Source organism: Glycine max, chromosome 19 (assembly GCF_000004515.6).
Source record: "Glycine max cultivar Williams 82 chromosome 19, Glycine_max_v4.0, whole genome shotgun sequence".
NCBI lineage: Eukaryota > Viridiplantae > Streptophyta > Magnoliopsida > Fabales > Fabaceae > Glycine > Glycine max.
In genome coordinates, this window is record NC_038255.2 from 28,505,644 (window position 1) to 28,529,996 (window position 24,353).

The 24,353-nt window shown below is 31.4% G+C and overlaps 1 long non-coding RNA gene across 2 annotated transcripts; it reads right to left on the bottom strand.

Annotated features, from left to right (window-relative positions):
- Positions 1-4,162: 4,162 nt before the first annotated feature.
- On the bottom strand, positions 4,163-20,477 carry LOC102669593 (uncharacterized). 2 transcript variants are annotated; one of them, XR_419856.4, is made up of 3 exons: positions 19,946-20,445; positions 19,778-19,846; positions 4,163-4,779 (listed from the first exon to the last, which is right to left on the bottom strand). It is a non-coding gene; the product is annotated as an uncharacterized lncRNA (long non-coding RNA). The 2 variants fall into 2 exon arrangements; XR_005889839.1 differs by lacking the exon at positions 4,163-4,779 and having other exon boundaries at positions 19,777-19,846; positions 19,946-20,477.
- Between the last annotated feature and the right edge of the window lie 3,876 nt (positions 20,478-24,353).

Here is a 24,353-nt window from a genome sequence, read left to right on the forward strand (position 1 = left end):
CCTTTAGCTTGTGTCTCTAGCAGTAAAGTGATTGCTCTTTTAATTGTTGTTCAAAACAATAATGAAGAAGAGCAACGCAATAATGAGCCCATGATACATAATGAACCTATTGTGAAAGAACCACAAGAAGTGACATTAAGGAGGTCACAAAGAGAAAGAAGACCAACTATTTTGAATGACTATGTGGCATACCTACATGAAACAGAAACAAACTTAAGCGTTAATGGTAATGATCCAGTTTCATTTTCACAAGCAATAAGTTGTGATAATTTTGAGAAGTGGTTAAATGTCATGAAAGAAGAGATAAATTCCATGGAACATAATGGTGTTTTGAACCTTGTAGAATTGCCAAAGGGCTGTAAGAGAGCTAGTTGTAAGTGGATCTTCAAGAATAAACGTGAATCTCATGGCAACCTTGAACGTAACAAGGCTAAACTTGTTGCTAAGGGAGTTACTCAGAAAGATGATATTGATTATAAAGAGACGTTTTCACTGGTCTCATGAAAGGATTCTTTCAAAATTATCATGACAATAATAGCCTATTATGACTTGGAGCTACATCAGAAGGATGTGAAAACTGTCTTTCTTAATGGAGATTTAGAGGAAAATGTTTATATGGACCAACCAATAAGGTTTTCAGTTGAAGGAAAGGAACACATGATGTGCAAATTAAAGAAATCAATATACAGTCTTAAGCAAGTTTCCCGTCAATGGTATTTGAAGTTTAATGATACCATTGTTTCCTTTAGATTTAGGGAAAATACTGTTGATCGGTGTATATATCTGAAGGTCAGTGTGAGTAAGGTTATTTTTCTAATTATGTATGTTAATGATATATTGCTTACAAGTAATGATCTGCGTCTTCTTAATGAGACTAAGAAGTTTCTCTCTAGTAACTTTGAAATGAAAGATATGGGTGAGGTAAGCTATGTGATAGGGATAGAAATATTCCGTAATAGATCACAAGGATTGTTAGGCTTATCTCAAAAAGCATATATCAATAAAGAACTAGAGAGATTCGAGATGGAAAAGTGCTCAACATCACCCATTCCAATTCAAAAAGGAGACAAATTTAGTCTCGCATAATGTCCTAGAAATGATTTGGAACGAAAAGAAATGGAAGCTGAATTTGTAGCATGTTTTAAGGCTAAAATTCAGGTTAATTGGCTTCGAAACTTTATTTCAGGGCTTGGAATTGTTGACAGTATTGCTAGGCCACTGAAAATGTACCGTGATAACTCTGCAACAATATTTTTTCTAAGAACGACAAGTACTCTAAGGGTGCTAAGCACATGGAATTGAAGTACTTTGTCGTGAAGGAAGAAGTTCAGAAACAAAGAATGCCAATAGAACATATTAGCACAAACCTTATGATAACTGACCCTTTAACAAAGGGATTACCTCCCATGACATTTATAGAACATGTTGAAAATATGAGAACATTATTGTTATTGATGATCATTAAGTGTAATTTACCTTATGTATTTTTAATGACACTCTAAGCTCATTCATGATATGTTTCTGATTACTTGTTCTCTATGTTTGCATGCATATTTGTGTTAGAGTAATGTTAATAGGTTTGTCTTGAATAAAGACATTATGTTGGACCAATTATGTATTCCTAACTAATGTTCATATTAAGGAGAAGACTAATTTGTAGTACATGGAAGGGACTATGTCGATTAAGTGATGTACAACTGCTATGACTCAAATTGGTTCGTATTCTTAATCATGAAATTATGATGTACTCAATGTATAAAACGGTTTAGTCATTTTTTTAATGCGTATTATGTTAGTTATTTATTTATTTAGTCCATAATGTTTAGTAATGTCACATGAGCCATGTGGGAGAATGTTAGAATTAATGTCTCATGTGAGAGACATGTGACTTATGTAGGGATTAATAAATAAATGATTAATAATTAAGAACTAAATTGTAATTGGATTAAATAGGAGAAATTTCTAGAGGTAACTGCTACTTGATGGGAGTAGTAGTTATAAAAGGATGTTAATACCCACTAACGTGAAACAAGATCTCCTTCCTGACAGAAAAGTATTCTTTCTAATCTCTGGTCATCACAAATGTAGAGAGACAGAAATAATAGTCAAGGGAGTAAAATCTTGTTTCTCTCTTCTTTCAAGAAATCAAAGTACATCGGAGAGAAGCTTTACTATGGAGAAAGGTACATATCATTGGTTTATTTATTATTTGAGAGAATCATATGTTTCAGGATCCTGTTGATATCCTATAATTGATAATCTAGAAAATCCTTAAAATTTTATAATCTAAAGTCTTTTTTTTTTATCTCAAATGTCCCATTAAAAATAAAAAACAAAAACAACTTTTTCATGTTTTGCTTTTTTATTTCTCTTTATTTGATGCAGAATTATCCCTTTCAAAACCCATATAACACCTTATTGAGAAGTGTAAGGTTATGGAAGGGGTCGCAAGCGCGATAAGTTATGAAGGTGGAAGTAGTGTGCAACATGATCTAGTCTCATGTGCTGGCGTGATGATGATGATGAGGCTTGTGGTGTATGCAGTGACTAGTGGTGGTTGTGGGCGATGACACGCGCACTAGTGTGGGTGGGTCACGGTGGCTATGCGTGATAATGGAGGAGCTTTGAGGTAATGTCATGTGCGAAGGAGAGAGGGGTAGGGGGTGGCACGCAACAGTGATGAAGGATTCCAAAAAAAGGGATTGAATTGTTATCAAATGTTTTTTCAAATAAAAAATTATTATAAAAACTTATTTTAAAAAATAGTTTTTAAAAACAAAAACTGAAAAGCAAATCATATAGCTCTAACTTTTTATGATTTATAATTTCTTATCGCAGTGTAAGTATTTTATTAAATTGTAAAATAGTCAAATTTTTCTATTAACAGTCTATGCACTGTTTTAATTTTTAGCGAGCATCTTTCATTTTAAAAATTAAAAATATAATCTAATTACATTACCGCACACCGCTCCAAACAAACAATAATACTCAAAAGACTTTCTATTGAATCAACCTACATTGCTCCAAAAAAAATCCAATTAAACACGTTGCCGCGCACGCGTTTCTTCTCCTAGACGAGCTTGCACACCTCAATCTCCTCATTGTTTGTGCAACTAGAAGCATCACTTTGGGGCTTGTTGTCAATGAGGCGAAACGATCGTCGTTGTCGGCGGGGAACAAGTCATCGTTTGTCTAGTCAAAATCGGAGTTCGCGGAATTCTTAGAGTGGGTTGGGTTGTTGAACTTTTGGGTCCAGTAGGCAATCACAGTTTCTGGCGGATCCCATCCATCAATGTTGAATTTGAGCAACAGAATGTTGTACTCAAAGAGTAAGGAGGTGAGTGAGAAACCCTAATTGGAGAATAACATTTTAAACTCTATTTTTCAGAACAACCACGATTAGAATGGAATCTTTTTTTTTGTGTGTGGTGTTGTGTGCTGATTCAATTGAAGTTTTTTCAGCGTTATTGTATGTTTGTGTCCGGGATCTATTGAAGCAATTTTTGGAGGTTTAAAATCACCAAAAAACTGATTTAATACATTGCAATTCATGGCTTTAACCACGATGGACCTACTCTATCTCTGACTATGTCCCTCTCTGTTCTGAAACTTCTGCTCCTTTCTTTGCCTACACATTTCTTCCCCGTGTCCTCAAGCCCAACAATACATCCATAAAGACTTGATAAATTAATTTACTATTGATAAAAAATAGTAATTGCAGTATAGCTTTGAATTTTTCATGGTTTGTGACTATTGTTGATTCTTTGAATAATTTGTTTTTCATTGATTGTTTTTTTTAGAAAAAGAGAATAGAGGGAGAAGAAGTGAAGGGAGAAGAAGAGGATGGAGAAGGTAACCTTTTGTGGTGGTTTTTAGTCGCTAATATGTTTATCTAATTAACGGTGTTAGTTTTAGATTGATGGAAAGACTATTTTGAATCAAATTAAAAAGATAAAGGACTAAAATGAATTTTTTAAAAGATAAAGGACCAAACAGGTCGTTTGGCCTTTAACCTAAAACTTCGAATTTGAACAGTGAATCTCTACCATGCCAAATCTCTATAAAGCACAATTTCAATTCATTTTTATGATAAGAACTTGTTTCCACACAATCCAAATCTTTAAAAGCTAGGTTGATCACTCTTAACATGCATCTAAGAAAATCATTGAAATAGGATCTCATAATTAAGAGAATTGAACATAAAATAGAGAATTACATACTTGAATTCTACCCTCACTCAACAACTGGAAATTTAGCTCATTTGGATAATAAATGATCTAAATAGAACCTCAAAAGATGAACCATAATTAAAGAAAAAAGATAAAGAGAAAGAGTTTCGAGATTCTATTTCTGCAAATCACAAAAAATGAACTAAAAATCCTTTAATATGATGTTGCAAGCTCTTATATAGAGAGCTGAAACAACTTCAATTTTTTTCTGCCCTAAAAGATTTTTGTTGTAGTGAGAATACATTTTGTTACAACGAATTTACAATATTTACAAAGGACTTCTTCATTTAAATCTTCATGCTTCTAATCCTTGCTAGCTAGGGTGAAAGATTGACTAGCTATGGCGAGTTTCTGCTTAACTCAAGATCTTCAACCTTCATAGTCATTGTGGGGATGTGTAGCTTCGCCATGGCAAATATTCACTGGTCCTCTTTTTGTTGTGGCGAGAACTCATCTTGTGGCGAGGTTAAGTCTTTTTGTTGTGGCGAGAACTCATCTTGTGGCGAGGTTAAGTTTGTAGCTCATCATTCCTTTAAGCACCAAATTTTCCCTTGTAACATCAAATTTATCACAAAAACATTAAAAATTATCTTTTTAGTTTCTAAAACTATTTTATATAGTTTGTTTACAAAAACAACAATTATTAACACAGATCCTATAGAAAAACTAGGATAATTACTCAGCAAAAAAGGTGTGAAAAACAATTATTAGTAGCATGATTTGTACAACCACACTTCCTACACCTCTGCAGTGTAGAAATAGAAGATTTCACACTCTAGGCACCAATCGACTAACTATTGGTGGTCTTCCAACTACTAAAACAAATATTAGGTTGATTGATTAGAGCGGAATAAGGTTTTGAGCCCCACATCATCCTTCATTGGGTCCACATTCTTATAATGTGCAGTTCTTTCCCTACTATCCTCATCATAAATCCTGCATCTATTCACAATATGGAAAAATGTCAAATTTCCTGGTAATTAATGGCTTGCTTGATCTCAAGACACATGCCATAGATAAACTTCATAGACTTGGACCGCTCTCGTGCTTCACCATTGAAGTGAGGGTGGTACCTTGACAACTCTTCAAACTTAAGTGTGTAATCAGCCACAACCATGTTACCTTGCTTGAGTTCCAAGAACTTCATCTCCTTCTTGTTGCGAACGTCTATTTGGAAATAATTCTCTAAGAAAATCTCTTTGAAGTTATCCCAAGTGATTTGTCTACCTTTTACCTCCAAGCATTAGTGAGTGTTCTCCCACTAATGCTCAACATCATCAACTAGCATGAAGGTTGAAATAACAGATATCATCACACTAGAAGGGAGGTTGAATGGTGTGTTAAATAAAACTTTAGTCTTTATGAAAAAATTGGAGAGTTTCATAAAAATAGGTTTATAACAAGTTTGAAAAGAATGCTCTTAACAAGAGCATCCACACATAAATAAACAGATTTTCACAAATACAATTTTATAAAAACTTGTGCGTCCAAAGATAAGATCAAAACAACTAAAAATAAAGATGTTGCAAGAGAAGCTAGAGCAAAAACACAATGTTTATACTGGTTCACTCTATTTGAGTTACGTTTAGTTCTCCTTCACAAATAGTAAAGGGTTCCACTAATCATAATTGATGATTACAAATGAGTTTTTACTCTGCTACTCCTGCCTTCAACAAGTATTCTCAATGTCACTTATGGATTACCCTTAATCTCCTCCTGAGATTAAGAAGACCCAAGTATTTTTTTATCACTAAGTCACTCTTGGCTTTCCAATCAATAGTTTGAATGAATATAATATTCAAATCTCTCAAAGAGAATATATACAATTAGGTTTGAATACAACATATGACTTTGCTAAGAAAAGGTAAAACTTTGTAAGTTTTAATTTTTGAGCGTCCAATACTGTTTGACAGATTCTCAACACTTGTGAGTGTTGAATGATTATTTCTTTTTATTTGTGTTGATACTTGAGGTAGCTTTTACAGGCTTACAGAAAGATATCCATTGTGGGATATACGCCTTGATAATTGTTTTTCACACCTTATTTTGTGAGCAATTATCCTTTTTTTTCTTTAGAATTTTTGTTAATAATTGTTGTTTTGTCAAAAAAATTATATTAAATGGTTTCAAAAACTAAATAATAGTGTTAAATGTTTTTGTGTAAATTTGGATGTTACAATATCAAATTTTGTGTTGTAAAGGATGAGAAGTTGTAGACATGATCTCGTCACAGCGAAACAAGACTTTTAATCAAGTGGAGATGGGGAAGATTCACCACAGCGAAGCTATGCCTCGCCACAACAAATTTGCAAAGCTAAAGACCTTGAAATTAATTGAAAATTGCCAGAACAAGCCAATCCGTCACCCCAGTAAGCAAGGTTCATAAGCATGAAGATTAAGTGCAAAAGTGTTTAGTGTATAATTTAATTTTGCTGTAGTGAAATATACTTTCACTACAACAAAAATCCTCTATGATAGAAAAAAATATTATGATCTGGGCTCTATATAAAAAGCTCGTGATATCCTTTGTACAAATTTTTGGTTCATTTGTGAATTTCAAAAATATAATCTCTTACTCACTCTCTCCCTCTCTTCTCCTTTTTCTTCCATTGTTACTCTTCTTTTGTGGTTCTATTTGGACCCTTCATGATCCAAATGAGCTAAATTTTGAGTTGATGAGTGATTGAAGTAGAATTCAAGTATTTGATTCTCTATTTTTTTGGATCAATTTTCATAGTTAATGTGTGTTAAGCAAGTGGCCTCAATAACTTAATTCACTCCCCTCTTAAGTTATTGAGACCATTTGTTTAACAAGTGGTATCAGAGTTTAATTCTTGTACAAGGTTTAGAAACTTTAAGAATTTGGCCTCATTAAACTTTTTATTTCCCGAAGGGAACTCTATAAATAGGCCTCCTATTTATAAACATTATAGATTTAAATATCTGGGAAGCCATAAAAATTGGACCTTACATCCCTACTATGGCAGCAGGAAATACAACCATAGAAAAACCTAGGTAACAATGGGATGAGGAGGAAAAGAAGTTAATACAATATGATTTAAAAGCCAAAAATATAATTACATCTGCATTAGGAATGAATGAATATTTTAGGGAGTCAAATTGCAAAAGTACAAAAGATATGTGGGATACCTTACAAGTAACCCATGAAGGAACAACATATGTGAAAAGGTCTAGAATAAATACCTTAACTCATGAATATGAATTATTTTGAATGAATCCTAATGAAACTATACATGACATGCAAAAGAGATTCACACACATAGTAAATCATCTTGCATCTTTAGGAAAGACATTTTCAAATGAGGATCTTATTAATAAAGTTTTGAGATGTTTAAACAGGAAATGACAACCAAAGGTAACGACTATTACAAAATCACGGGATCTTTCTAACATGTCTCTTGCTACTTTGTTTGGAAAGTTACAAGAACATGAAATGAAATTAATGAAATTAAATCATCATGAGGAGAATTATAAGAAAAAGAAAGGAATTGCACTTAAAGTTTCATCTTCAATCCAAGAAGGAAGTGATAAACAAGATTCAAATGAAATAGACGAAGATGATGATTTCAGTCTTTTTGTAAAGAGATTCATTTCTAAGAAACAAAGGAAATCAAAGAAGATCAAATTTCAAATCAAAGAAAAGAGCAGAAGATTCATCCTCTCTTTCAAAATGTTATGAATGCAATTAACCAGGACATCTGAGAGTTGATTGGCCAAGTTTCAAGAAAAGAATAGAGAGATCCAAAAAGAAAACTTTCAACGATAAGAAAGCAAAGAAGGTCTACATTACTTGGAAAGACAACGATATGGACTCATCTGAAGATTCAGATAATGAAGTTGTAAACTTGAGTTTGATGACAAAGAATTATGAAAGCGATGAAGAGGTAACATCTTCTGATAATAAATTATTTATTTCATTTGATGAATTATAAGATGCATTCACTGATTTACATAAAGAATCGGTCAAACTTGCAAAACTAGTTTCATTTTCTAAGAAAACTATTTCAAACATAGAAAAAGAAGTTTTAAAATTAAATAAAGAATTAGAAAATCTTAAAACTGAAGTGAAAACTTTAAAATCAATTGACACAAATCATTCTTCCACCATAAAAATAATACATGATAATATAGATGCATCTAACTCTTGTAATTGTTATAACAAGTATATAGAAAAAATTAAGGATTTGAAAATTTTTTTTGCCAAATTTTCTATTTGGCAAAAATAATTTAGATATTATATTAGAAAAGTAAAGATGTGTTTTTGATAAGGCATGATTAGGATATAAACCTGAGAAACAATAAAAATTTTATAAAAATTTCTTTGCATCCACACAAAAATATAGTTCTCCTTTCTTAACTTATTTTTATTGTGGAAAGGACATGGTACATCTACATGCTATTTTAAGAAAAATAATAATAATATTAAAATGATATGGATCCCAAAAGGATCTTTTATTAAAACTAACATACAAGGACCCAAGAAAATTTGGATACCTAAGTCACAAACATGATCATATAGGTTTCCTTGAAGAAGAGTTGATACATAGATAGCAAATGCTGTAAACACATGACGGGAGATGTATCAAAGTTCACTCATATTTCTCCTAAGAAAAGTGGACATGTGACTTATGGTGACAACAATAAAGGTAGAATTCCTGGAGTCGGAAAAATAGGTATGAATTCATCTACCTCCATTGAAAATGTTCTACTTGTTGACTGTCTTAAGCACAGTTTGCTAAGCGTTAGTCAATTATGTGATAAAGGTTATCTAGTATTTGACTTTCATAACTGTGTCATTGAAAACAAACATGATAGAAATATAAAACATATAGGCTACAGAACAAATAATATTTACATGATAAATTTAGATCAAACATCAAAATCATGATCAATGTTTTCTTAGTAAAGATGATGATCCTTGGTTATGGCATAGAAGAATTGCCCATATAAACATGAAACATTTAAATAAACTAATTTCTAAATATTTAGTTATTGGTTTATCAAAACTTAAATTTGAAAAAGATAGATTGTGTGATGCTTGTCAAAAAGGAAAACAAGTAAGGGTTTCTTTCAAATCAAAGAATATTGTGTCTACAACTCAACCCTTACAACTTTTGCATATGAATCTTTTTGGTCCCTCTAGAACTATGGATTTTGGAGGAAACTATTATGCTCTTGTTATTGTTGATGATTACTCTAGATTTACATGGACATTATTTCTCACTCATAAAAGAGATGTTTTTCATGCTTTCAAGAAACTTGCTAAAATTATTCAAAATAAGAAAAATCTCAAAATTGTATTTATTAGGAGTGATCATGGAGGAGAATTTGAAAATAAAAATTTTGAATCATTTTGTGATGAACATGATGCTGAACATAATTTTTTTGCACCTAGAACCCCTCAACAAAATGGAGTTGTTGAGAGGAAAAATAGATCTTTAGAAAAAATAGCCAGAACTTTGCTTAATGATATGTTTCTTTCAAAATATTTCTGGGCTGAAGCTATAAATACTTCATGTTACATAATGAATAGAGCTTTAATTAGACCTATCTTGAAGAAAACTCTATATGAATTATATAACGGAAGAAAACCAAACATTTCACATCTTCATGTGTTTGGATGTAAATGTTTTGTGCTAAACAATGACAAAGATAACTTAGGTAAGTTTGATGCAAAATCTGATGAAGGTATATTCCTTGGCTATTCATTGCACAGTAAAACATTTAGAATTTATAACAAAAGAACTATGATTATTGAGGAATCCATTCATGTTGCTTTTGATGAAACTAATGCAATTTTTCCAAGAAAGGATATACTAGATGATATTTTAGAATCTTTAGAAGAAATACATATTCATGGTGAAGATCACAAAGGCAAAGGAGAGGGAAATGATGAAGATTTTCACATTGATGAAACAAAAACAAATGTTGATCTTCCAACGCCGGATGAAACTCATATCGTCTTCAAGCCGTGTGATACGAGAATCCATCACATCAAAGCGATCACCAACAAACGCTCGAAGATCATGGAGCTCGGTGAGAACTTCAGTCAGGAGAGAAGAAGAGGCATTCTGTTGCAGTGGTGGAGACGATGTACGCTCATTAGGAATGGGACGTGGCAGGTCTTGCTTGCGTACCCACTGACCATCCATATCTTTCCGATAACCAAAAGATGTAACAGCACTAGCACCAATAGCAAAAGAACATTTAAATTTGACAAAAGGTTCATCATGTAAGGGGACATTGAAATTATGGAGAAATAAGATAACAAGATGGGGATATGGGAAAGGTGCATTGGTCTGTAATGCCTTATGCATTCGGTATCGAACAAGATGAGCCCAGTCGATCTAACGACCAGTTTGAAGAGCCCACAACAAGATTAAATCCTCCTCAGAGGCTTGGGCAAGGTTAGTGGACCTAGGAAGCAAAATTCGATAAATAATATAGTGCATGATGCGACACTCAAGAGTAAATGACCTAGCAAGCAATCTGTCAGTCATGTCAACATGGTCATTGCAGACCATTTTTCGAGCATCATGACTTGAATAAACATGTTTCCAATCATCAACAAGAGTGCCTTCAAAAGGAACACCTTGACTAGGCAGCTTAGTTAATGAATAAAATAAGGATTGAACAACAATGATAGGAATTTTATGCACCTCAGAATAAAGGACTCTATCCTGAATTTTCAAATTATTATAAAAGACCCTAACTAATTTAGGAAAATAAGGCAATTTCATAGACATGAATTCAAGCAATTTAGAATTTTGAAACACTTGGTAGCAATCAAATGTTTCACCATAAAAAAATTCAATATCTAAGTACTTAAGGTCAAGAATGACGCGATTGCAGAATTGTGAATAATACCTCTGACGTTGATCATCGGAGGAAAATAGAGTCAATGACTGGGGAGATGAAAAGGAGGAAGGAATTGGTGCTGGTCAGTTACGGGATCGATTACAAGAGGCTGTAATCGATTACAGATCATCCCTGCCTGTAAAAAGCTGCATTTTCTCTCTCCTCTCTCTTTGCGTAGAACCCTCATTTTTCTCTTCTCCTTGATGGCGCCCAACCTCCTCTGAACTTCAAATCCTCATAACTTTCTCGTTTCTTGGCCAAATTACTTCAAACAAAGCCCTAACTTCTTTTTTTTTTTGTCGTTGCTTAGCACAAAACATTTACATCCAAACACATGAAGATGTGAAATGTTTGGTTTCTTCTATTATATAATTCATATGGAGTTTTCTTCAAGATAGGTCTAATTAAAGCTCTATTCATTATGTATCATGCAATATTTATAGCTTCAGCCCAAAAATATTTTAGAAGAAATGTATCATTAAGCAAAGTTTTGGCTATTTCTTCTAAAAATCTATTTTTCCTCTCAACAACTACATTTTGTTGAGGGGTTCTAGGTCCAGAAAAATTATGTTCAATACCATGTTCATCACAAAATGATTCAAAATCTTTATTTTCAAATTCTCCTCCATGATCACTCCTAATAAATGCAATTTTGAGATTTTTCTTATTTTGAATAATTTTAGCAAGTTTCTTAAAAGCATGAAAAACATCTATTTTATGAGTGAGAAATAATGTCCATGTAAGTCTAGAGTAATCATCAACAATAGCAAGAGCATAATAGTTTCCTCCAAAACTCATAGTTCTAGAGGGACCAAAAAGATCCATATGCAAAAGTTGTAAGGGTTGAATTGTAGACACTATATTCTTTGATTTGAAAGAAACCCTTACTTGTTTTCCTTTTTGACAAACATCACACAATCTATCTTTTTCAAATTTAAGTTTTGGTAAACCAATAACTAAATCTTTAGAAATTAGTTTATTTGAATGTTCCATGTTTATACGGGCAATTCTTCTATGTCATAACCAAGGATCATCATCTTTACTAAGAAAACATTGATCATGATTTGATGTTTGATCTAAATTTATCTTGTAAGCATTATTTGTTCTGTAGCCTATATGCTTTATATTTCTATCATGTTTATTTTCAATGACACAGTTATGAGAGTCAAATGATACTAGATAACCTTTATCACATAATTGACTAACACTTAGCAAACTGTGCTTAAGACCATCAACAAGTAGCACATTTTCAATGGAGGTAGATGAATTCATACCTATTTTTCCGACTCCTAGAATTCTACCTTTATTGTTGTCACCATAAGTCACATGTCCACTTTTCTTGGAGAAATATGAGTGAACTTTGATGTATCTCCTGTCATGTGTTTAGAGCATCCGCTATCTATGTACGAACTCTTCTTCAAGGAAACCTATATGATCATGTTTGTGAGTTAGGAACCCAAACTTTCTTGGGTCCTTGTGTGTTAGTTTTTATAAAAGATCCTTTTCGGACCCATATCATTTTAATATTATTACTATTTTTTTTAAAATGGCATGTAGATGTACCATGTCCTTTCTTTCCACAATAAAAACAAGTTAAGAAAGGAGAACTATATTTTTGTGTGGATGCAAAGAAATTTTTATAAATTTTTTGTTGTTTATTAAGTTTATATCTTAATCCTGCCTTATCAAAAACACATCTTTGCTTTCCTAATATAATATCTAAATATTTTTGCCAATAGAAAATTTGGCAAGAGAATTTTTCAAATCTTTGATTTCTTCTATATAGTTGTTACAACAATTACAAGAGTTTGATGCTTCTATATTATCATGTATTATTTTTATGGTGGAAGAATGATTTGTGTCAATTGATCTTAAAGTTTTCACTTCAGTTTTAAGATTTTCTAATTCTTCATTTAATTTTAAAACTTTTTTTTCTAAGTTTGAAATAGTTTTCTTAGAAAATGTAACTAGTTTTGCAAGTTTGATTGATTCTTTATGTAAATCAGTGAATACATCTTGTAATTCATCAAATGAAATATATAATTTGTTATTAGAAGATGTTACTTCTTCATCGCTTTCATAATTCTTTGTCGTTAGACTCAGGTTTACAACTTCATTTTCTGAATCTTCAGATGAGTTCATATCATTGTCTTCCCAAGTAATGTAGGCCTTATTTGTTTTCTTATCTTTGGAATTTTTCTTTTCGGATCTCTCTATTCTTTTCTTTAAACTTGGGCAATCAACTCTCAGATGTCCTGGTTGATTGCATTCATAACATTTTGGAAGAGAGGATGAATCTTCTACTCTTTTCTTTGATTTCCTTTGTTTCTTAGAAATTTGTTGAATCTCTTTACAAAAAGACTGAAATCATCATCTTCGTTTATTTCATTTGAATCTTCTTTATCACTTCCTTCTTGGATTGAAGATGAAGCTTTAAGTGCAATTCCTTTCTTTTTCTTATCATTCTTCTCATGCTGATTCAGTCTCATTAATTCCATTTCATGTTCCTGTAACTTTCTAAACAAAGTAGCAAGAGACATGTTAGAAAGATCTATTGATTTTGTAATAGCCGTTACCTTTGGTTGTCATTTCCTGTTTAAACATCTCAAAACTTTATTAATAAGATCCTCATTTGGAAATGTTTTTCCTAAAGATGCAAGATGATTTACTATGTGTGTGAATCTCTTTTGCATGTCCTGTATAGTTTCATTAGGATTCATTCTAAACAATTCATATTCATGAGTTAAGGTATTTATTCTAGACCTTTTCACATTTGTTGTTCCTTCATGGGTTACTTGTAAGGTATCTCACATATATTTTGTACTTTTTCAATTTGACACCCTAAAATATTCATTCATTCCTAATGCAGATGTAATTATATTTTTGACTTTTAAATCATATTATACTAACTTCTTTTCCTCCTCATCCCATTGTTCCCTAGGTTTTTCTATGGTTGTATTTCCTGCTACCATAGTAGGGATGTAAGGTCCAATTTCTATGGCTTCTCAGATATTTAAATCTATAGCCTCTATGAAAATTTGCATGTGGGTTTTCCAATAATGATAACTCATGCCATTGAAAATAGAAGACATATTTATAGAGTTTCCTTTGGAAAATAAAAAGTTTGATGAGGCCATATTCTTGAAGTTTCTAAACCTTGTACATGAATTAAGCTCCGATACCACTTGTTAAACAAGTGGTCTCAATAACTTAAGAGGGGAGTGAATTAAGTTTAAAAGTTTCTCCCTAATCAAATTTTAATTCTCTTATGAAATAGAATATGCACACTTAATATGAATGAAGTAAAGAACAATTCAAATGATATTTCTTTAAAATAAGCAAAACAAAAATAAAATGCAATAAATTAAAGAAGTTTAGGGAAGAGAGAAATGCAAACTCAGTTTTTATACTGGTTCAGCCACGCCCTATGCCTACGTCCAGTCCTCAAGCAATCCGCTTGAGATTTTCACTAACTTGTAAATTCCTTTTACAAATTCTGAACCCAACAGGGATACCCTTCCCTTGTGTTAAGAGATTCTTACAAATCAAGAGACCCACTGTCTCTTGAACAACAATTGTTTGCTTTAAAGTAAGAAGAATATTTCTCTCTTGTAGAGAAGAATGTTACAAGATGAAGATCTTATCAGAATCCTTATTGATTTTGCAAGTGTTTGGTTGAGGCTTTCTTTTGAGAGGATAAGACAATTATTGTTCTAAAAAACTCTCTAGAAATTCGATCCCAAGTCACCTATTTATAGGCCTTTGGTGGCCTTTCAAAAACTTGTGAACAATTGTGACTTTTTGGGAGTTATTTTCAAAATTTCTTCACTGGTAATCGGTTACAAATATGTGGTAATCGATTACACAGTTAATTTTGGGGAGTTATGACTCTTCAGATTTGAATTTCAAAATTTCGTGGCTGGTAATCGATTACACAATTGTTGTAATTGATTACAGTTTTAAAATTTAAATTCAAAAACTTCTTAAAGTTGTTTAAAACAGTTTTTCTCTCTGGTAATCAATTACAGTCTCTTTGTAATCGATTACACAGTTAAAAATTCAAATTTCAAATTTTTCTAAAACTGTTTAAAACTTATCTTTGCTTATGGTAATCGATTACCAGAGGAAAAACCATATTTTCAAAAAAAGAGTTTTACTTAAAAACTTTTCTAAGATGTTCTAAAGAATTAACCTAAGGCCAAACCTGTGCAATCTCTTTTAAGGAATTCTTTTAACATACTATGGACTAATTGTTAATCATTTCTCTTGAATTCTTGATCTTGACTTTGATCAATCTTGAATAGATTTCATCTTTGGCATCATCAAAAGCTTCATACAACATATGCTTCTACAATGTGGTCCTATTTCAATTCTATGCATAGATGCATGTTAGGAGTGATCAACCTAGCTTTTAGGGATTTGAATTGTGTAAAAACAATTTCAAATCCTAGACCTGAATAGAGATTGTGCAAGGATTTGATGTCAAGAATGAATCAAATACTTATGTTTGTAGAGATTCATTTATCAAGATCTAAGTTTTTACGTCTAAATCACCTAAGGAATTAGGGATTTAGCTTAGAACTCAAGGATTAACCACTAAGAAATTAAGATTAGTCATTGAAGTCTGGATCTTGGTTGCATTGAACTAGGAGATTGGTTAGGAAAGAATTTCATATGAAGAATTCTATAGATTTCATCTCAGTAACACTTTTCATTGTTTGAATTTGTTTTCGCTCCAAAAATAGTATATTTTCACCTTAGCAAACTGTTCATTCGCTACAATGAAATATTTTCTATTAAAAAAATTAAAACTCCAACATTCGCTACAATAAATTGACAACTCGTTGTCGCGAATGCTCTTAAAAATTGTTTGTTGATTTCCTTTATGTTTCACATAGTCCTTGTGCATACGATAACTCTTTACTTACTTTTTCTTTCTACAATTAGACTATGTTCACTTGCTTATTATGTTTGAAGCACAACACACCTTCCTCAAATAATTTTGTTGTTAATAACTTATCTTTTTTGCTACGTGACAGCCTCGTGAAGAGAGAAAGGGGACAAAGGTATAATGCTTTTGCAACTTTCTACTCCAATACTTGTATGATTAATTCTATTGCTAATGACATTCATTTGTCTATGCCTTTATACACTTGAGATTCCAATGTTTGTGAAATATCACAACATACATTAAGAGGGAAAATTCAAATATTAGGGGGAGCGAATCAACCTTGAGATGCTTTCATGTGTATGACAATCATATGAACGTTAACTATCTCAATATAAAAATTTTGTGCAAGTTATTTATGTCCTTTTAAAATCATAAAGACACTTAGTACATAAGTACTGGTGGACGCTTGCTTAATAACAACACATTGGACGCTAAGTAAGATAGTTAATAAAAATAAGTTCCTTTTACGTTACACGTTGGAGGATAACTTCTAAAAGCATAAGGATAGGGGTTTTTTTATTATGTGAGCTTATATCAAGTATGTTATGTTTCACTTCACATAAACCATTAGTCCATCAACGATTTATATTTTTGTTATCATCAAAATCGTGGATATTTTGGATCCTCCAGATATGACATATTGGACCGTCCATATCTAACAATCTCCCCCATTTTTTATGATGACAAACTATATAAATTTTGATCGAGATAAAACATAATCATGAAAGATAATTATGTAACTTAGCATGATTATGAGATATAATATCTTAGCATGTTATATATATGAAAGTGTGTTAGAGCTCCCCTTTAAGTCCAACAACTTTTATGCATATATTCATAGTAGACATGCAAACATATATATAGGAACATATGTATGAGCGAAAATGAATAATCCACCAACTTAATTATATAAGGAACATATTGTTGGATCGAGTGGCCTCAGAATAATTAAGAAGGGGAGGTTGAATTAATTATTCTTAAACCTTTACTAATTAAAAAATTTACTCTTCTAAGGCTTTTACTATGTTGTTAAGTGAATAAAGAGTAGAAGAGAAACTTAACTAAAAGTAAAAGCGGAAATTAAAATGCACAGCGGAAAGTAAAAGAGTAGGGAAGAAGGAGACAAACACACAAGAGTTTTTATACTGGTTCGGCAACAACCCGTGCCTACATCTAGTCCTCAAGTGACCTGTGGGCCTTGAGATTTCTTTCAACCTTGTAAAAATCCTTTTACAAGAAAAGATCCACAACGGATGTACCCTCCCTTGTTCTCTTTGATCCTAGTGGATGTACCCTCCACTAGAATTGATCCACAAGAGATGTACCCTCTCTTGTTCTCAGTCAACAACCTAAGTAGATGTACCCTCTACTTGTACCACAAAGGATGTACCCTCTAATGTGTTAAGACAAAGATCTCAGATGGTTAAACCTTTGATACTTTGTGAATGGGGATACAAAAGAATTCTCAGGCGGTTAGTCCTTTGAAAACTTTTGTATAAGGGAAAGGGAAGAATCAAAAGAATTCTCAGACTATGTCGTTTTGAATTCTTTGACAAGGGAGAAGGGAGACACAAAAGAATTTAGGCGGTTAGTCCTTTGTTCTTTTGGAAAAGGGAGAAGAGAGACACAAAAAGAATTCAGGCGGTTAGTCCTTGGCGAATTCTTTTTGGCAAAGGGAAAAGAGATGAAAAGAATGAATAACACAAGTTTTCAAGGTTTAGAAAACCAGAAAACTTTGGAAAGCTTTTGGCACAAAGAAGAAGTTCAAAGATATTCAAGGCTTGTAAAGGATTGTATAAGATTGATTGAATTGATAGAAAGATTGATTGAAAATACAAAACAAAGCCTTGCTTTTATAGACTCTTCATGTCTGGTCAAGAGAACCATTTAGAAGAGTTATGACTTTTAGAAAAACTTAAAACCAATTTGAAAAAGTCAAAAACCATTTGAAGAGTTACATCTTTTGATTTATTCAGAAACAATCACTGGTAATCGATTACCAAATCAGTGTAATCGATTACACAACGCTTTTATGTGAAAGGATGTGACTCTTCACATTTGAATTTGAATTTCAACGTTCAAAGACACTGATAATCGATTACCAAAACATTGCAATCGATTACAACTTTTTGAAATCAATTGAAACATTGTAAATTCATTTGAAAACTTTTTCAAATTCATTTTGCTACTGGTAATCGATTACAACAATCTAGTAATCAATTACCAATGAGTCAAAACTCTTTGGTAAACATGTTTTGAGAAAAATCCATGTGCTACTCAGTTTTTGAAAAAACCTTTTCATACTTATCTTGATTAAGTCTTCTCTTGATTCTTGAATCTTGAGTCTTGAATCTTGATCTTGATTCTTGAAAGCTTGATCCTTGAATCTTGATTCTTGATTCTTGAAATCAACTTTCCTCTTGAATCTTGAAGTGTTCTTGATTCTATCTTGAGCATCTTGAACTCATTCTTTGATTGACCTTTGAGTTTTTTGTCATCACCTTTGTCATCATCTTTGTTATCATCAAAACATCTTTGAATCAATCTTGATTCTTCATGAAGCTTTGCTTCTACACATATGCTAGAACATATACTACAATAGAGCATATAAAGATGAAAGGTAAGTTTAATGCTCATGACATATCAAAATTCCAATTTATCCTCCTTTTGTCATCAACAAATATAGGTTTGAAAGATGGAAAAATGATAAACTATCATTGTCATTTATGGTTGTTGAGGTGGATCTTGGTGTGGTGGTGATTTTGGGTGTGGATGTTATGGCAGTTCAGGTGCAGCTTGTTCAAAGGTTGCTAGTATAGAAGTAGGTGTAGTTTAGACAACAATTTGGACGAAAATAGGTTGAAAGTATTGATTTGCTATTAGTCTAAGTAGATCGGTCGTGGATTGCAGGATTTGTTGAGCAAGAAGCTGAGACCACTGCGTGAATTGTTGTGCAATGGTGTTGAGCTTCAAGTCTTTGTTGCTCAGCAAAAGCTCTCATATCAGCTTGATATTTCTCATAATGTCTTTAAAGCACTTGAGACAACATCTTTGTCGTAATGATTTGAGATAGAGCAGCATAATTGAGAGGATTAATATCTCTTGGACTCACGGAGCTACTGGTCACTAACAGTTGATTGTAAACAACTTTTTCAGCATCCTTTGTATTTGTAGATGAAGTCACATCAGGCTTCTCAACATGCACTTGGTCATTCTACATTAGGATTTCTACACCCTCTATGGTAGCAGCCGATTCTTCAATAGATTTGGATTGTGCTACCTCAATTTGTGTTGTAGAAGTATGCTATATTTGAATTGCAATGTTGTTTGATTGATAAAAAATATGAGCATCTTCTTTTGGACTCTTAGGGTTTTGGAGCTTGTGAGTTCAATTTTGAGGTCCACAACAACATATTTCAGCTCCAATTCCAATAATTTCAAAAACAAGGCATTATACATATATCTTGTCCTAACTTAAAAAATTAATTGCAAAGGCTATACAACTCCAAATGATACATATTATATATGTTTTCCTAGATTTTTGGGGTCAATGAATCCTTTTTTGAACCCAAAATTCACAAATTCAACTCGCAAAAAACTAGTGTCACCAGCACATATTTACGAATTTCATGTAAAACACACCAAATCACAACATAAATGCAATATAGCTTCATAACATCAAGCATGAGTCTTAAGAGATTAAGTACTCCTCCCTTACCTCTTTGTTGATACAAGGAAGCAAAGAGATAAGTGTTGGTTGACTTGGGTCCTTGAGCTTATCCTAGAGCTTGGTCATGAAAATTGAGTAAAAGAGAGATGTGAGGATCCTAGTGAGAAGAGAAGGAAAGGATGAAGAAGATAAAAAGAAGAGGTTGGAAAAACTCACCTAAGCCTCTTCACTTCACTTCACCTCACAACTCCTACTTAGCAAGAGCAAGAAAAGAGAAGAAAAAATTACCCACTCTCTCCTCTCAAAACCCACTGCCAGAAGGTCAAAGGAGAAGAGGAGTGAGTTGTTCTCTCTTATATAGATGGAATCCTAGGTGATGAGGGAACCTCACATGTGGTTCCCTAAGTTTTTTTTCTCTCTTTTTTTCATGATAGGTTTCCTTAGAATAAACTCTTAAAAATGGATAAAGATCCTTAATGACTAAACTCCAAACTGAGTGATTACAGTTAAGTTATTGTTAATAAAGAATATCCAATTTTCTAATCCTGTCCAAAAAAATGCAAGTTACCCACAAAAAATAATTGCTTAACAATCCTGGTCAGCGAAAATTCCTAGTAGGTTTCTTTTTTTCAGCATGCATCATTATTCCCTGCTACACGCAGCCTCTTGTTATGATACAATATTATTAGATGATATTTATTCTGTTTTTTATATGCAACAAGAGCAATTGACTCGAGCCTCATGTGCCTTGTCATTTCACCTATCTTTTGAATAGGTCCAATTAATTATAAATTCTTTTGTGCAAATGACAGGAAGGAAAGTGGGCAAGAGAAGAAGATTCAACGCACCCAAAGGATGCATTTTTTAATACAATATTCCCAAAGGACGAGAATACATCATTTATCCGTTGCATTGTATATTTTGTTTTGATCTCTTGGCACGTATGGAAGACTAGTAAATACTAATAATTTTTATTGTTGTGTTAGACGGTGAAATTGATATTTGAAACGTGTTTACTGTAATTATAGCTTGTTAATGAATTTTATTTTAATTATTTACAATATTTTTATATTCTTTAAGCATTATATATATATATATATATGTATATATTAAAAATATTATCAACAAAATCTTTATTGAACTTGATAATAATAATAATAATAAAATAAAATGTTTTTAGTTTTTGTACTTTTAGTAAAAAATTATTATTAGTCTTTTTATTTTAATTTTGATCAATTTGGTACCAGAATTTTGGAAAAATAGTGGTTTTTCATTCCTTCTCATAGATGATTTTTATGGTGAGATCGGACAAAAATCTTTTTTTTTTTAAAAAAAATTAGGAACTAGATTAATCAAAGTTAAACTTCGGATACCAAAATCAAGTTTTACAAAAAATATATATATATAAACACTAAAAATATATTTTATTCATAATAATTAAAAATAAAAACAAAATGTTAACATATATTTTTTATATATAAATATTAATTCTGAGATAATATATAGACGATAATCGTAGCTAGAAGTTATCATAGGTAAAACTATAGTGACAACCAATATCTAAATATTAAAACACATTACTTTCCTGTAATTTTATTTTTTTAAGTTTTCTCATTTAGGTTATTTTTTACAAAAAAGTTAAAAAATTATTTTATCAAATCATATATGTTTAATAAAATTATATGTTGAAGTAGCCAAAAAAATATAATTATATTAAAGATAAAAATAATAAATTTTTTTCTTAGAAAAGATTAAAAAAATCTAATAAATATTTAAGGATAAAACAAAATAAATATAAAAGGTTAAAAATTACTAAAAGAAATTATTTACTAAATAATTAAATAAATTTTTTAGCTAATAAAAAAATTATGTTTTTTTAATTTTGATCCCTGTAAAATATTTTATTTATTTTTTGTTTTTGTAAGTTTGTGTGTTTTCAATTTTAATCTTTTAATTTTTTTTATTATTTTAGACCCCATAAATGTATGTTCATTAGAATCAAAAATGAAAAAACATACGTTATAAAGATTAAAATTGAATAAATTTCAAATTTATAAAGAAATAAACTTATAAGAACTAAAAATAAAAAAAAATTAAAATTAAAATATATAAACATACTAATACAAAAAACATCTTTAAGCGTAGATCAAACAAAGTACTACATTGTCATATATAATATATGTGCATATATCTACTCTTCATCTCTTCCTAGTTCCTACCAAAATAGCCTGGTCTTTCACTCTTTTGGATTATGTCGAGTATTGAATGCCCAAAAGGTCTCAAAGCCTCCAAGAGAGTGCCACTTGTCCATTTTTGCTTGTGAATCTAGAATGGTATATAGAAAGAGAGAGAGGGTGAGAGTGGAAATGCACAGTATTACAGTCTAAGTAAAAATGCCTTTTAAGTTCGAACTACATGATAGTCCATGTGTTGTCGTGTGAAATAACAAGCTAGCCAAAGGTGTTTCAGCTAATTTTTGTTCCAACACAATTTTAAAATTTGAATATGTTATAAAATAATTTGTGAGTTGAAGGAGGAAATCTTCCTCTCAACCGGTTCCCATGTTACTTTCGAAAAGTATTTGGTTGGAAGTGAATTGTAACTAAACTTAGAGATAATTGAGACAAAAAGCTAAATGAATTTGAAAATGTAAAAAAAAAAAAAAAAACTTAAAAGAATAATAACCGAAAAAAGATAATTGTACTGATTAATTGGTGGTGTGTTTCCAACGTTTTCCAAACACCTATCTATACTAAATATGAAAAATAAATGCTCTTGAATGTGCTTGTCCACGTTAGGCCACTAATTGGCTGCTATATTATCAATTTCGGCTAATATTGTTTTCATCCACGCTCCCTTGTTTCCGATTTATGCTTCTATCTTCAAGGAGCCTTCAATTGAGCTCATCTTCACTATCTCTGTCCCTCAAAACTAACCTATTTAATCATTTCATTATAAGCGAATCTTCACTGACTTCAATTGACCCTGTTTTCTTTAGATCATAATCTTTAAATAATGATAAAATTATATAATTCAAAAATAAATTTGAATATATTAACTTTTAGCTTCTTCGCATTTGCATCAGCTATTCATAATAATTTTTTAAGTGCCAACACTAGGCCTCTAGGGTCTTGATGAGATCAAAGATAGAATTAAATAAAGCACTATGTGACTATGTTGCAAATAGTCACTTTACTATTTCACCAAAACTGGTTTTTAGAAATATTTAAAATGGGAGTAGGAATTTCAATTTAAAATTGTAGTTGTAATAGTAAATTTAATATAATTGTGTAAAGAATTAGAGTGTAAATTATAATTTCAAGTTGAATTCAATTCCATTTTAACACCTCTAATTAGGAATAGTAATAAGTGATATATAATATATTGAGAGTAAAAAGCTTTAATCCATAAATAACAACAACTTGGCATGGTTGAGGGGATTGTAGTTATATGATGGCGATAATGACTAGCTAGGGAGAGGGGAGGAGGGAGCCAGACTTCCAAATCAAGAGGGGTGATAAATTTTATTTAATAAATATATAAACACTAAAATTTATACAAATATTCATAATTTTATGTTTTATAAAATGACCCAATCATATTTTAAAAATATATTACATAAACAACAAACAAAGTATATTTTTAAATGTCCAAGACTTATGGTCATTTATTTCATGTTAATAATTTTCATGAATTTATAGTTAAAATTGGTATAAAAAATAACCACAAAGTTTTTGTGAAAAAGTGATATTAGAGCTACTTTAGTGCTAGATTTCTAATTGGAATCTTAGACCACTTTTTGGTGAACCTGACAGTGTCACGTAATATTGAAGATCTCTTCAGATTTTTTCTATTTTTTTAGTGGTAAATCTCATTTTGGGATCTTAGATAGTTTTTTGTAGGTCTCACATGGACTCCACTTTTAATATTTTATTTAATTATTTGTTAAATTAAATATAATTAAGTAAGTAATTAATTTTAATGAAATATTGAAGAAAAAAATTTATAAATATTAAGAAATAGGAAAATGAGCATAAATTTAATTTATATTTATGACTAAATGCTAAAGAAATAAAAAATACATAAATTAGATAATAAAAAAATTGAAAAAAATATTAATGTCAAAGAAAAATTAAATTTCATTATTGTTGTGAGTGTAGTGTTCCCAAATATGCTTCACCAAATCGGCTTGAAGTTGTTGATGAATTCTTCTTGTAAGTATAATGCGCCTTGTGTGCAAGTATGTAGAAAAGTCAAGAAGAGTACCACGAGATACTTTAACATTTGAAATATCATTTTCTACGCGATCATAATCAACATCAACATTATCATTGAGCGTATCTCGTTTGTCTTCGACAATCATGTTATGCACTATAATGCATGTCAACATTATATCCTTCATTGTATCTATGTTCCAGGCACGAAATGGACAACATATAATTGCGAATCGAGATTTGAGCACACCAAAATGCTTGTTCCCCATCCTTTCTCGCTACTTCTTGATATTTTGCAAATAATTTTCTTCTTGGACCTTGTGGCATTGGTATGGTCTTCACAAATATGACTCAATTTGGATAAATACCATCTACAAGATAGTATCCCCTATTATATGGAGTTCCATTAA